At 43.0% G+C, this 13,109-nt stretch overlaps 1 long non-coding RNA gene across 3 annotated transcripts; it reads right to left on the reverse strand.

Annotated features, from left to right (window-relative positions):
• Nucleotides 1–2,391: 2,391 nt before the first annotated feature.
• Nucleotides 2,392–7,321, reverse strand: LOC125554954. Of its 3 annotated transcripts, XR_007304477.1 has the most exons (4): nucleotides 7,202–7,321; nucleotides 4,598–4,739; nucleotides 4,144–4,264; nucleotides 2,392–3,052 (listed from the first exon to the last, which is right to left on the reverse strand). It is a non-coding gene; the product is annotated as an uncharacterized LOC125554954 (long non-coding RNA). The 3 variants fall into 3 exon arrangements; XR_007304476.1 differs by lacking the exon at nucleotides 2,392–3,052 and having other exon boundaries at nucleotides 3,660–4,264; XR_007304478.1 differs by lacking the exon at nucleotides 2,392–3,052 and having other exon boundaries at nucleotides 3,660–4,264; nucleotides 4,598–4,776; nucleotides 7,202–7,255.
• Between the last annotated feature and the right edge of the window lie 5,788 nt (nucleotides 7,322–13,109).

The following is a 13,109-nucleotide window of genomic DNA, read 5'->3' on the forward strand; positions in this document are numbered from 1 at the left end:
TACGCCAATTAAATTATCAGGTACTTCCGTTTCTTGATAATGTTTCTAGTGTTCATGAGAATATGATGCTGCCTAACTTAGATACATTTGTGTTGCTTGCTATTGAAGGGCCTAGCACGGACAAGAAGGTTGAACATTGGAGCATGGTCAAGCACGGAAATGAAGGTGCGTGCGAAGAGAACAAGAACGGAGGTTCAAGTGAAGATTTCCGGACTTTGAATCCACCATGATGACATACAAGAAGATGGACTAAATATACAAGATGGCCTTTCATAAATTTTGTCCATAGCTTATTATTGGTGTTGCGCCACCTTATTTTGGGCCAGGCCCATGTAATCTATTTTTAGAGTCCATATTGTAGGGGAAACGACTTAGGAGGTGTTTTAGTCCCACCTTGCCAAGGGTGGACAAAATTCCCTCTCTTTTCCCTATAAATATAGCCCCTAAGGCATCATTTAGACTTGGGTTTTATTTAGTGAAAAGTTAGCCATCGCTGCAATTTCGTGTACTTCGTTTGTGTCCAACGACCAGACCAAGACCGCTTATGAAACCCCATTTTTATCAATACTTCATCCATACTCGCAATATTCAGATTGCTTGATCATATTCTTGCTTGTTCTTCGATTGCTTGCAGGAATAGACCTTCGTGGTCAGGTTGATCGTGCTCCGGCGTGATCAATAACCTCTCGGAGTTGGTTTAGCAATTGCTAAGGCGCAACGTCGTGCACATTTGTAGTCAGGTCGTCAAAGTCGTCTCCACCAAATCGATAGTTATCATCTCATCGAAAGATCGGGACACCCTCGCCTCTATCACGTGGTATCAGTTTTCAGGGTGCTCTGTGAGATTTTCCAGTTTTTCGTAGTCTAATTTGCATCTGTTTTTCATACCTAGAGTCCAAGAAATAGCCACACACAAAAAAATTAGATTAGTTCATCATATCCCAGACAATCTGAGCATTTTTCGCCATTGCCATTTAGTTTTTGCATTGTTGAATTTTCGGTTGCATCGTGTGTCGAGTTGCTGGTTTTAGTGTCTAAACTTTTAGAGTTTCGAGTTCTAGTCGCGTTTTGTTCACACCGCATCCACATACGCCATTGCCCACTTCATTGTCATCTTCCGCTGTCACATATTATTTCGATCACCGCTGACACCAATCATCGGTTGTTTTGTTGTCGTCATCATATTCATCTTTGTGTATGTCACATAGCAGACAAAAGCAAACAGAAAAATAGGGAGAGAGAAGTTAAAAAACTGATGGTTGCCACGTTTGGCTTGGGACTTGTTTCCCACGTTGCTTTATCTTTGGGAAAGAGATATGTTGTGCTGTTTGGAAAGACATAAAGAATAGGCTAAAAAAAGGCAACCGCAGATCTGTTTGCTAATACTTTTGGAAGGTGGTAAGAAAAAAGTCTGAAAAAAAAATATAGCAGGAGATATTCTCGTGGAGAGAAGTAAAGAAAAAGGAACGTGAAAGACAAGCTGCCACGTTTGGATTTGGGGAGTCTCATCCTTTTGTTGAAAAAAAATCTGGTTTGTTGACCACCTCATAATACTAGTTGCCACGTTTGGATTTGGGAGTAAAAAAAATCTGACCGGTCAATTATCAGAGCTGATCCGAATAGTTAAGAAAAAAATTGAGAAAGGAAAGAGATTAAAAGGAGGAAGTTTGTCCATCGCTTGTGTGTATTTGGCATATTTTAATTAGCTGCTACCTTTGTGCCTTGTTATTTTCAGCAGGAAAGGAGAGAGAATCACGTTCAGATCTCTTGCCCTGTACAAGGAAAGAAACTTTGGATACTTGGAAGGTTCGGATTAGGATATAAAAAAGAGGCAACTACCAATCTGTTCGGTTGGAAGAAAGCGTGAATAGTGGCTTTAGATATTGAGGTTGTTGGCGTGAGGTTGTTGGAAAAAAAAGAATTGAGAGAGAATATTCGGCCATATTAAAAGGCAACTCTGGTCAGCAAAAGAATTAAGGACGCGGCTAGCCAGCGCCGCTGCGCTCATTAGTTGGTTCGAGCGCATCTTCCACGCACCTGCTGAACAAAACAGTTACCAGCGCCTTCGCCCACCACGCATCCATCCATCGACAGCAGCCAGCACGTACATACGTACGTGTGCATGGAAAATTAAGTTGCTGGTGCGTTGACGTGGCTAGCTTGCTTCTTTTCGCTTTGCGATTTTTTCTTGAACGTGTGCTGACTGCTGGTGATCTCTGGAACTTATAAAACTATCCTGGGATATAACGATAGGTTGACGCATGTCTGTTATGTTGTCTTGCCAGATCGACAGATTATGCAGAAGGCATAACTGAATCAGCATACATGAGACCCAATCTGTTGAGTGCTCATTACTTCAATTGGTTTAATTTCAATTGACTCCTAGTTTCCGAAGACAGAACAATCAGTTTAGTTACATTTAATTGCAACAATGATCTGTTGAGTACTTATCACTTTTAAATATTCCAATGACATGCTCAGCTCTCTCTTGCTATGCTTTCACGCCTGTGACATCGAGAAATAGCAGCAGTACGGTATGAACTAATGATGAAGAAAGGAATAAATTAGTTCTAGGTAACAAGAAGTAATTGACCTTTGGTTTTGCTACTGGGGCTTGGCCAGGCAGGAGGGCGCCGAGGTCCAGCTATCGCGACCCTGCCGTCAGAGGCCTCGTGCAGCCGTAAGATAGCACGGCGGCCCAGGCATGCCCCTCGTCTGGTTGCTACCCTCCTCCTCGTCCAGGTCGGCCGTGCTGCTCCGGGACATCGCCGGCGTCGTATTCCTTCTCGAGCTCGTTGGGAGGAGGCTCCAGCTTGCCGTTGTCGTCAGGCTCGTAGATCTCGTCGTTGCTCTGCTGCTTGTGTACTTCGCCGTCTCCCTGCTGCTAGCAGCGAGATACGTGTGGCGGTGAAGCTGCGCCGTCTCCAGTCAGCTCTCGCAGCAGCCCTCCGGCCATCCCTTGCAGCTGGCTCGGCCGGGGTGGAGCAGTCTTGTGGATTTGGGGAAACGGTGGCCAAGCTTCACTAGAGGAAGAAACAGTGGCCGAGCTTCACTAGAGGAAAGGGATAAGACAGAGAGAGGAGGGACCGTGTGAGTCTTTTAGTTTTTTATTTATGAGACCAGCAGTTCCTCGTAGCAGAGCCATAGGATTAAAATAGACGGCTGATCCTAGCAGCTACAGCACGCGTGCAGTATTAACTACTCCCTCCGTTCCTAAATATAAGGTGTATTAGTTTTTCAAAAAGTCAACTGTTGTCTATGTTTGACCAACTTTACAGCAAAATATATAAAGATTTATAATACTAAATATATAAAATGTAAAAATATAGTTCATGACGAATCTAGTGATAATGATTTGGTATTCTAGATATTGATATTTTTGTCTATAAATTTGGTCAAACTTAGAGAAGTTTGACTTTTTGGAAAAATAATACACCTTATATTGAGGAATGGAGGGAGTATACTGCAGAGGAGCCGAACCCCCCTCCGTTGCGTACCGCGTTGTCACGTGACCCTCATCTATATCAAGCAAGTTCATCGGAACGGGAGATCGTGTAACCACATAGATGACACGTCATACGACTACATCTTCTACGTAGAGCGACTGCTCTAGCAAAATCAAACGCAACTGCCCCCTAGTAAAATTCACACAACCTTTCTTTATCAAGATCCAAAAGCAATTGTCCTTGACAAAAAAATCCAAGAACCTGTATTACCAAAATCACAATGCAAAAACTGTTCTAACAAAACCAAGCAACTGTCCTAGCAAATCCAAGCAACTGTGTTACCAAAAAACATAATGCAAAACTATCCTGGCAAAACCAAGCAATTGTCCTAACCACACTAAGCAACTGCATTATGATAGGATGCAACTCTTCTAGCAAATCCAAGCGACTGTTTTGTCTTCATAATCCACATAATTGCCTATCTATTGACTGCAAAAAATTATCCCACTGGTTTAAACAAAAAGGTCCCTGATTGCCTCTCAATACTCCCTATAATCCATAATAGCCTAGAATGTTGGATACAGAATTGCCCAGCGAATTTGATAGGGGGGAATGCCTCCTGCGTACTAATCCCCCTTGCTCTCCAACGAATTTAAAAGAATTTGATGGGACAAAAATGGGCGCCATCCATGCTCACCTTCACCTAGTGAGGCCCCCCTTGAGCTGCAGCGTCCTCTCCACCCTTGCTCTTGGAGATGCTCACTGTCAGTGTGCTCTTATGGTAGTTGCACACGGGCCGCTATCCCACAACCTGCACCCTAACATGACAACGCCCCTTCGATTAGTAGCGGGCAACAATGCATCTAATTTCAAAGGCAAAATCATATGAGGTTTATACGAAAATTTTTCACTAGTTTCACATCTTCACGAGTTTCAGAAGGAGTGTTTATATCAAATAGTCAAACATATAAGGCTTCTCAATTCTCATTTGCATACTAGTAGTAGTATGCAATTGTAGACATAAGAGCAGTAGCATGGCAAGTTGCACATGTGACATGCATGTACAAGGCCCCTGGTTTGAACCATGGAGACAATTGACTGAGTATATAGTGTGCACCCAAAAATGTTACAAGGAATGACTGTGCTCACACCTTGGAGACGAAGCAGAAATGTAGGAGGAGTTTGCTCAGAGCACCCGATGTACTAGATTGATTGGGGGATGCCATCATGTCGATGAAGGTGTTCTTCGCCCCGGCTCGTCGCATGACCCCACCGGCGGGGTGAGCTCTGGTCCTGCCCTCTCATGCAATCCAGGGCTACTATCAAAAACCTAATTGCAGGTATAACATAAACCTAATTGCGGAAATCTATAACTTTTATATATTTGGCGAAACTATGGTCTTTTTAAGCTCATGACAATTGGGCAACTGTATAATATTTTTAGGCAATTGCACGGTTTTATTATGCACAAAAAAGGATCCAAACTGTGTAGGGCAACTACGGTACCTTGTTTTTTGTTTTTTTATTGCTTTTGTTGTGTGGTAGTTCTTCCCGGATCACACCGTATTTTATTTATGGTGCTTTGTAATTTGTGGCCTGAAGTTGCTCTATTCTACTTCAAAGTTGCTCTATTGTGTTTGCACAGTTGCTCTATCCCTACTAACCTTTGCTCTACAGGAAAGAACTAATCGCCCCGTACAATGCAACTTCTAATCCACTACTAGGCAACTCCTTATGATATCTTGTGCAGCTGCGATGACCCCCCCCCCCCCAACCAACACCACCAACACCACCACCACAAATAACTTTAACTTGTCAAACTTCTAATACTGTATTTAGGAAACTCCTAATGTCATTTTGTGCAAGCTCATATCATATATAACACTTACGAAGAAAATGTTATCTGGGCAATTCCACTCGACAAATAAAAAACAAGAAAAACTGTGGCACTCTAATCCACTCTAGGCAAATTCCTTCTGATATTTTGGGCAACACCAACACAACCTAGGGCACTGCCTCGTCACTCTCATCCCCCCCCACCCAGCACACACAACAACTCCTCTACTCTCCTCCACGCCGTCCTCTATCACACGTTCGTCTCCGCCCCAACACCCCCTATCTACACTTGACCCCCCCCCCACACACACACAAACACACACACCTTCGCAAAAAAAATTATCTATATTTTTTAGGCAACTAGCGGTGTGGACTGAGCAAAATCCATCTATCATGCAATGAAACTTCTAATGCTTGTACTTTTAGAATTATCTCGTTTGTGCCTTTCTTCGCCCGTTTTGCTTACCTTCTTTCTTTAACTTGTACGCTCTTCTACGCGTGTGCCATGGTTTGAATTTCGCTTCATGCGAACATGCTTACGTCTGTTGGCACTGGTCGATGGATCAGCTTGGTTTTTGAATAACAATGTGTCAAAAAGCATGCATGATATCTGAATGAAACAAAAAAAAGTATCTCGTCGAAAGGGGTATCTGGAAAGAAAAATACAGGCACTTCCTCTTGTGTGAGATATGTCAAAAGCAAAAACTGTCTGAAAAATAGGAGCGATTTTTATGGTGAGGACTAATTTATCCTTCCGCCCAGCATCAAGAAGATTGTATGTACAAATCTCTCTCTCCCTCATTAATTTATCAACTCTCTAGTTAATAGCTTTTGTGTCGCATTACACTTGCACAATTTCAAACTTGAGATGCTGATTTCTACCAATAACCTGCAGCAGCAAATGGACAGTTCTGAACTTCTAAGCCTGCATATTTCTTATGAATTTTTACCACTCTTGGTTTTCAGGAAACATGTGGGTTTCAGACATTATCATTTGGAACAACACAACACGGTCTGGACATCAAAAGGATTTGTCACAAACGTAGAACAGAGTAAAAGACTGATGATGTCCAGTGGGAATCAATAAATTAGGAACTGCAGCTATGACCATAGTTAAAAAAGGCGCGCCTAGGCTCTAGGCGTTGGCAAAACGCATTGCGCATAACTACGCTAAATCTGTGTATAACTGCGCATAAGCATGCGCTTTGGTCAGTAAAGCGCAAGGCGGTGGCAAAACGCACAATTAACGCCTAGCGCTTTTTTGAACTATGGCTATGACATAAACTTAATTGCAGGTATCAAAAACCTTTAGATATTGACCAAACTATGGTCTTGTTAATGTTTCTGCTCATGACAATTGGGCAACTGGATAGTGCTTTTAGGCAACTGTATGGTTGATTAGGGGCAACTATGTTATCATTTTATTATGCACAAAAAAGGATCCAAACTGTGAGGGCAACTATGGTACCTTATTTTTTTGCATTTTTATTGCTTTTGTTGTGTGGTAGTTCTTCCAAATCACACTGTCATTATTTATGGTGCTTTCTGATTTGTGGCCTGGAGTTGCTCTATTCTAGTTCAAAGTTGCCCTATTGTGTTTGCACAGTTGCTCTATCCCTACTAACCCCCCTTTCAGGAGCAGGATGATGTGGGTGATGGCTTGTTTCTACAGGAAAGAACTAATCGCCCCGTACAACTATGCAAGCCCCTATCACAGAAAACACTTTAGGAAAAATGTTACTGGACAACATACCGACTACTCTGAAGTGAAAGATCTGGGCACATATGTTTGGGGCAACATGCATAGATACAACTAGCTAGGAGCGTCCTAGGGGCTGCTTTCAAATAAGAAAGAAGTGTGGCACAACTTGAGGCCCCAGCTATGTGATAAAGGAACTGAATATTTGTGTGGTCGTTACCCTGTTGTGGCTGCACGACGGCTTTGGATGCGCACACAGCAACCTGAAGGTGTCCTGCAATACATATACATCATTTTTCCAGTTAGTATGACGAAGTAGCTCAATTACACTGCAGTTATCCAAATGAAATGGTAAAACTTGTACTTAGAACACAGTTGCAACTACATAAGCATCTCAAGTCTTTCTAAGATTTTTAATCAGCTACACAAAGGACATGGATTCGATTCTTCTAAGATTTTTGGTCAGCTAAACCAAGGACATGGATTGTTTCATTTTGTGAGCTCTAATTGCAAGCGCAGGTCATAGTAATCTATGTAGCCAACTAGCTGACGAGATAGAGAGGGAGAGGTCGCACGTGGTCGGATGAACTCGAGAGTTCGTCGGCCGGGCGAAGCGAAGCTCGGTGGGCCTCTCCGCGCGCCGCAGGTACTCCGGCGACACACAACCAGCATCCGCCGTCGACACGCCCAAGACCAGGGCGCGCCATTGGGATCGAACGATCGGGGATGAAGCAGCTGCGGTGACGGCAGGGGAGAAAAATCGCGCTCGCAAGAGGACCATGTATGTACCTCGACGACGACGAAACCAGGCACCCTCAACGCCGCCGCCGCCGCCGACGGCATAGCTCCAGCTCCGAGAAAGGGGGAGGAGGGGACGGGGCGCAACTGCTCCGGTTCTCCGGCCAACCTTCTCGCTAAGCCCCTCCTGTGCCACCTTCCCGTCGACCTTTTTAGCGTCGACGCCGGTGTGCTCATGTGCTTCTTCGCCACCGCCGTTCTAAGATGAGGAAAGGGGGATCGGGGGCTAACTGGATAAGACCTTTTTCCAGAACAGAAATAGCGAACTTTTTTTCCCGAAGGGCACAACGTGTGCAGGTTTGTCCGGTAGTGGGTGCGCTCGTAACAACCAAATCGGTGTTTGTTTTCACGGACTTTTTTATTTAGGAATCTAGGAACTAGAAAAGGTATCTTTTAAAGACTTTTGTATCCTACGAGAGAAACTTTTTAATACTAAACTAAGCATTTGAAACTAAATAAAAAAGACTCCTAAAAATAGTCTTTTTCAGACTTTTCCAACAATGCCCTCTCATACACCCATTGGCCCGCCACCTCATAGTGTTGTTTGATTGTTATTTTTCTATATATTAGAGGCAACATGGTCATTTAATAACCTCTAGGAAGGGATTAGGGACTTTTTAGTTTTTGGAAACAAACAGGGAGAGACTTTTTAGGCACTAGGGACTTTTTAGTTGGGATTAGAAAAAGTCCTAGGACTAGAGAACCAAACACTACCTTAGCATTCGGGAAGAATTATAAAGGAATTAAACGAAATAGTAGAGAGAGAATAAGGAAGGAGAAGAAAAAAAGGAAAACCAAATTTCGGTTGGAGGTTTCCAAGTCTGGCCGTGTCTCAAAAAAGAAGAAGAGAGATAACGTGACAAGTTTGGAAGGTTTTGATCTATTGGAGACAAAAAAAAGAAGTTGCTTCGTTTTGATCAGTTTTTTTTTGCCTTGTTTTCTCTCAAGGAAAGTCCACGCTGGTTACCTAAATCTTGGATTCGTTTTTGCCATAGAATAATTTCGGTTGGGATTTATTGTTGTGGGACCCATCCATTGATCACGTGAGTAAAGAGGTCCTTGAAGTTTTTTTAGGGTAAATATTGCCGCATTTATTTAAAACTCAAAGACCAGAATGTCATCCGTGATTACAGAAACAACGAAGTCTGGGGGACCCCCAACCACACCTTATACAATTCATCACCAACACCACTTTAGCTAATTTATGCGTGGCAATATTAGCAGAACGCCGAACCCAAGATATCTTATACTCGACGAAGGACCCAAGTAGAGCTTTCACCTCCTCAATCCATGGACCGTTAGCCGATAGATTCCTCGCTGAATGTTTCAGCATATTCACCATAGCTTGAGCATCCAATTTCAAATGAATTCTTGTTGCGTTAATTTCTGCAGCTAGCTGCAAGGCACGTCGGCACGCCAATACCTCAGTAGCTTCCGGATCCACAATGGTTGGGAAATGATGACAGGTGCTGCCAGAAAAGCGACATTGTGGTCTCTAAGACTGCTCCTCTGCCTCCTTTCTCTCCAATCTTCGACACAGCTCCATCTGAGTTTACTTTAACCCATCCCTCGGCAGGGGGCTCCCAGCGCTGTGGTTCATGCCGTACAGGCGCGCCCGTCTTCCGTGGATGTATCTCCCTCCATTCCCTCATATGGGCAAAAATAGAGTTCATTATTTCATGTGCTGGGGCGATCGACTTGCCATCTCGAGCATTATTCCGGGCGAGCCAGAGGCCATACAAAGAATGCACCATTGCCTCTCGGTCTTCGTCAGATGCCCCGGCAAACCAGTCCAGGAGCCAGCGAGCTAGAGCACTCTGGGAGTCCGTCGTGCACGATGGGATCGACACCGCAACTCCCTTCTCTGAGTGGAAGAGCTGCTAGAACCTTACTGAATGTTGATAGATGGTTTCTTCTCTACCGCATGCAACACAAAAAACACCCGGTTTAATCCATCGTCGATGTAGTTCAAAACCCCACAACCAACCCACTTTTGATCAAACGCCACATATGAATCTTTGCTTTAGACGGGGCACATGTGTCCCATAGCGCCATGAACCCCTTGTCCTTGAAGTTTTTTAAAGGAAATAGTACGAGGAGCATTGCACCAACGTGTGTGTTGGCTGGAGTATTTTTTTTTGTATGGAAGGAAGGAGAAGAAGAACCGATCAAAAAGGAAGCAGGTAATAGGGAAAAACAATACGAAAAGTTGTGTTTGGATCTATTTCCTTTTGGACTTGTAGTTCGTTTGGACTTTGGAGAAAGAAAAAAAATTAGCGGTGCTTTGTTGTGCTATAAACCAGTACGCACTACAGTTACTTTGGAGTGGAAAAAAAAGTGGAAGGAGGCTTGTACCAAAGTGTGGTGTTGGCAACATCTTGTGAATTCGTCTGTATCTTAGGCTCGTGTCTCTAGCACGGTCTAGCCTAGGGCCAGCACTCGACCACTTTGAACGTATTTTCAGCTTGCATTAATTAACGTGATTGTGGCATTTTTCCCACATATATAAAGCCAACCCAGCTCCACATATTTCTACACCGTGCATACATACGTTTACCTGGCAACCTCTTTACCCAATTCTTGGAGTTATTTAACACCGCTGGTTGCCGATCACCACCTGTTGCATGGTAAGAACTTGTAAGACTTTGATTTGCTATACTGTGAGCGTTTTACCATCATTTCCCAGTAGTTCATAGGAACATTATTTTTGGATTTTGTTTCTTGTTTCTACTAATCATGACAGGATCTAGAGTCAATTCATGGGGTGTGTCGATCATGGGAGACGTGCGATCAACTATGCAAATACCACAACTGTCACAAGAGGTGCACAAACATCCAAATGCACATGATCAGGTTAATGTTTCTATACCACCATTTAATGGCCATTTTAGACCTGCTTTATATATTGAATGGGAGTTTGACATAAATAATATATTTGCTTCCAATAGTTTTGATGAACGTAAAAAATTTAAGGTTGTGGTTGGTTCTTTCACTGGTTATGCTATAGTTTGGTCAAGTGAATATTGTCGGTTACACCCTAATGATATACCTACTACTTGGGATGATTTGAAACTTGACATGCGACATACTTTCGTTCCCGCTTATTATACTCGTGACGTGATTAAAAAGTTTCAACATTTAAGGCAAGGTAGTGACATCGTAACGAAATATTATGATACTTTACAAACTACCTTGTTGCATTCCTCTTTAGAAGAAAGTGAAGAAGATTTTATGGATTGATTTTGGGGAGGATTAAATCGTGACATTCAGGAGATACTAATTCATGAAGAGTGTTATCCTATGGACCATTTGTTTCATCTTGCTTGCAAAGCTGAACATGAAATAATACGACGTGTTGCCCACAAGGAGAACAAGCGCGAGATACACATTCCAAGAGTTGATATGGTTGTCCCTTCAACTACTAGGCATACTATGACAACCACATCCGTTGTTGTGAGGACTACATCACCTCTACCATGTGACACATCGCCACCGAGAGTGCCTACATCATCTGAGTTGATCATAGGAGGTAATGACAAAGCTACTAATCTTCCACCTCCACATGAGTATGATGAATGCCTTGTCAATTTCAATGAACCATACGATGAGCTACCCACTACTATGATCACACCAGCTATTTTAGAAGACTATGTTCATGATTTGACTTCGCCATGTGATCAAACAATTTTGAGTGAACCCATTGAACTAACTATTGATGCGAAAGAACCATGTGAATCAGGGAATAACTCAAATTTGGATCAAATACGTTTGAAAATAATTATGCCAATGTTTAATCATTTTGATATGACCTCTAATCTTGATGATGGTTCATCAATGTTGGGATGGTTTAATGATAAGCATTGTCAATCTTTTGATATGAATAAGAGCTTCACATATATGTGCAAACTGAGTTGCAATATTTTCATGCCTTTGACTTCTTGTGATAATATATTGGCTTTATATTGCACGACTTTTGAAGGGTGCTCTTGTATAACTATGTCACATGTGCCCCAACTGAGATCAGTAAAAATGGATGACATATGCATATACAACGTGTACACTTTGTCTCTTTTGTTAGCCAGATTTCAGATTAAGCAACGCCGAGGACGGCTTTGTTTTCAAGAAGGGGAGGATGATGAGGACATGGCTACCACAGTTACGCCCATATCCCCTGCTGTTTTACCTCTTGGAATAGTTGCTAGAGCTCAGATACGCCAATTAAATTATCAGGTACTTCCGTTTCTTGATAATGTTTCTAGTGTTCATGAGAATATGATGCTGCCTAACTTAGATACGTTTGTGTTGCTTGCTATTGAAGGGCCTAGCACGGACAAGAAGGTTGAACATTGGAGCATGGTCAAGCACGGAAATGAAGGTGCGTGCGAAGAGAACAAGAACGGAGGTTCAAGTGGAGATTTCCGGACTTTGAAGCCACCATGATGACATACAAGAAGATAGACTAAATATACAAGATGGCCTTTCATAAATTTTGTCCATAGCTTATTATTGGTGTTGCGCCACCTTATTTTGGGCCAGGCCCATGTAATCTATTTTTAGAGTCCATATTGTAGGGGAAACGACTTAGGAGGTGTTTTAGTCCCATGCCAAGGGTGGACAAAATTCCCTCTCTTTTCCCTATAAATATAGCCCCTAAGGCATCGTTTAGACTTGGGTTTTATTTAGTGAAAAGTTAGTCATCGCTGCAATTTCGTGTACTTCGTTTGTGTCCAACGACCAGACCAAGACCGCTTATGAAACCCCACTTTTATCAATACTTCATCCATACTCGCAATATTCAGATTGCTTGATCATATTCTTGCTTGTTCTTCGATTGCTTGCAGGAATAGACCTTCGTGGTCAGGTTGATCGTGCTCCGGCGTGGTCAATAACCTCTCAGAGTTGGTTTAGCGATTGCTAAGGCGCAACGTCGTGCACGTTTGTAGTCGGATCGTCAAAGTCGTCTCCACCAAATCAATAGTTATCATCTCATCGAAAGATCGGGACACCCTCGCCTCTATCTAGACAGCAGCCCCTGAGACACTTTCCGGTGTTCGGAAAGAAAAAGCCGGACAGAGGATCAATCCTTTATTGCAGGAAACTAATTAAATTTGTCTGAAATGAATACGCAGGCGTCGCTATTGGCCGCAGCCTCGCATACTGCCGAGGTCTTCGGACTGAAGCGGAGACTAGAGCAGGCCGAGGAGGAGCTCGGCCAGGTGAGGAGGCAGCTCCAAGAAAAACAATGTATGTGATAACCCGTTATGTATTCGAAAAAGTAAAATGATATGCATTGACCGAAGTGTCATGATATATAAAGAAGTGACGACCGA

The sequence above is a fragment of the Triticum urartu genome, chromosome 1 (genome assembly GCF_003073215.2).
Source record: "Triticum urartu cultivar G1812 chromosome 1, Tu2.1, whole genome shotgun sequence".
NCBI lineage: Eukaryota > Viridiplantae > Streptophyta > Magnoliopsida > Poales > Poaceae > Triticum > Triticum urartu.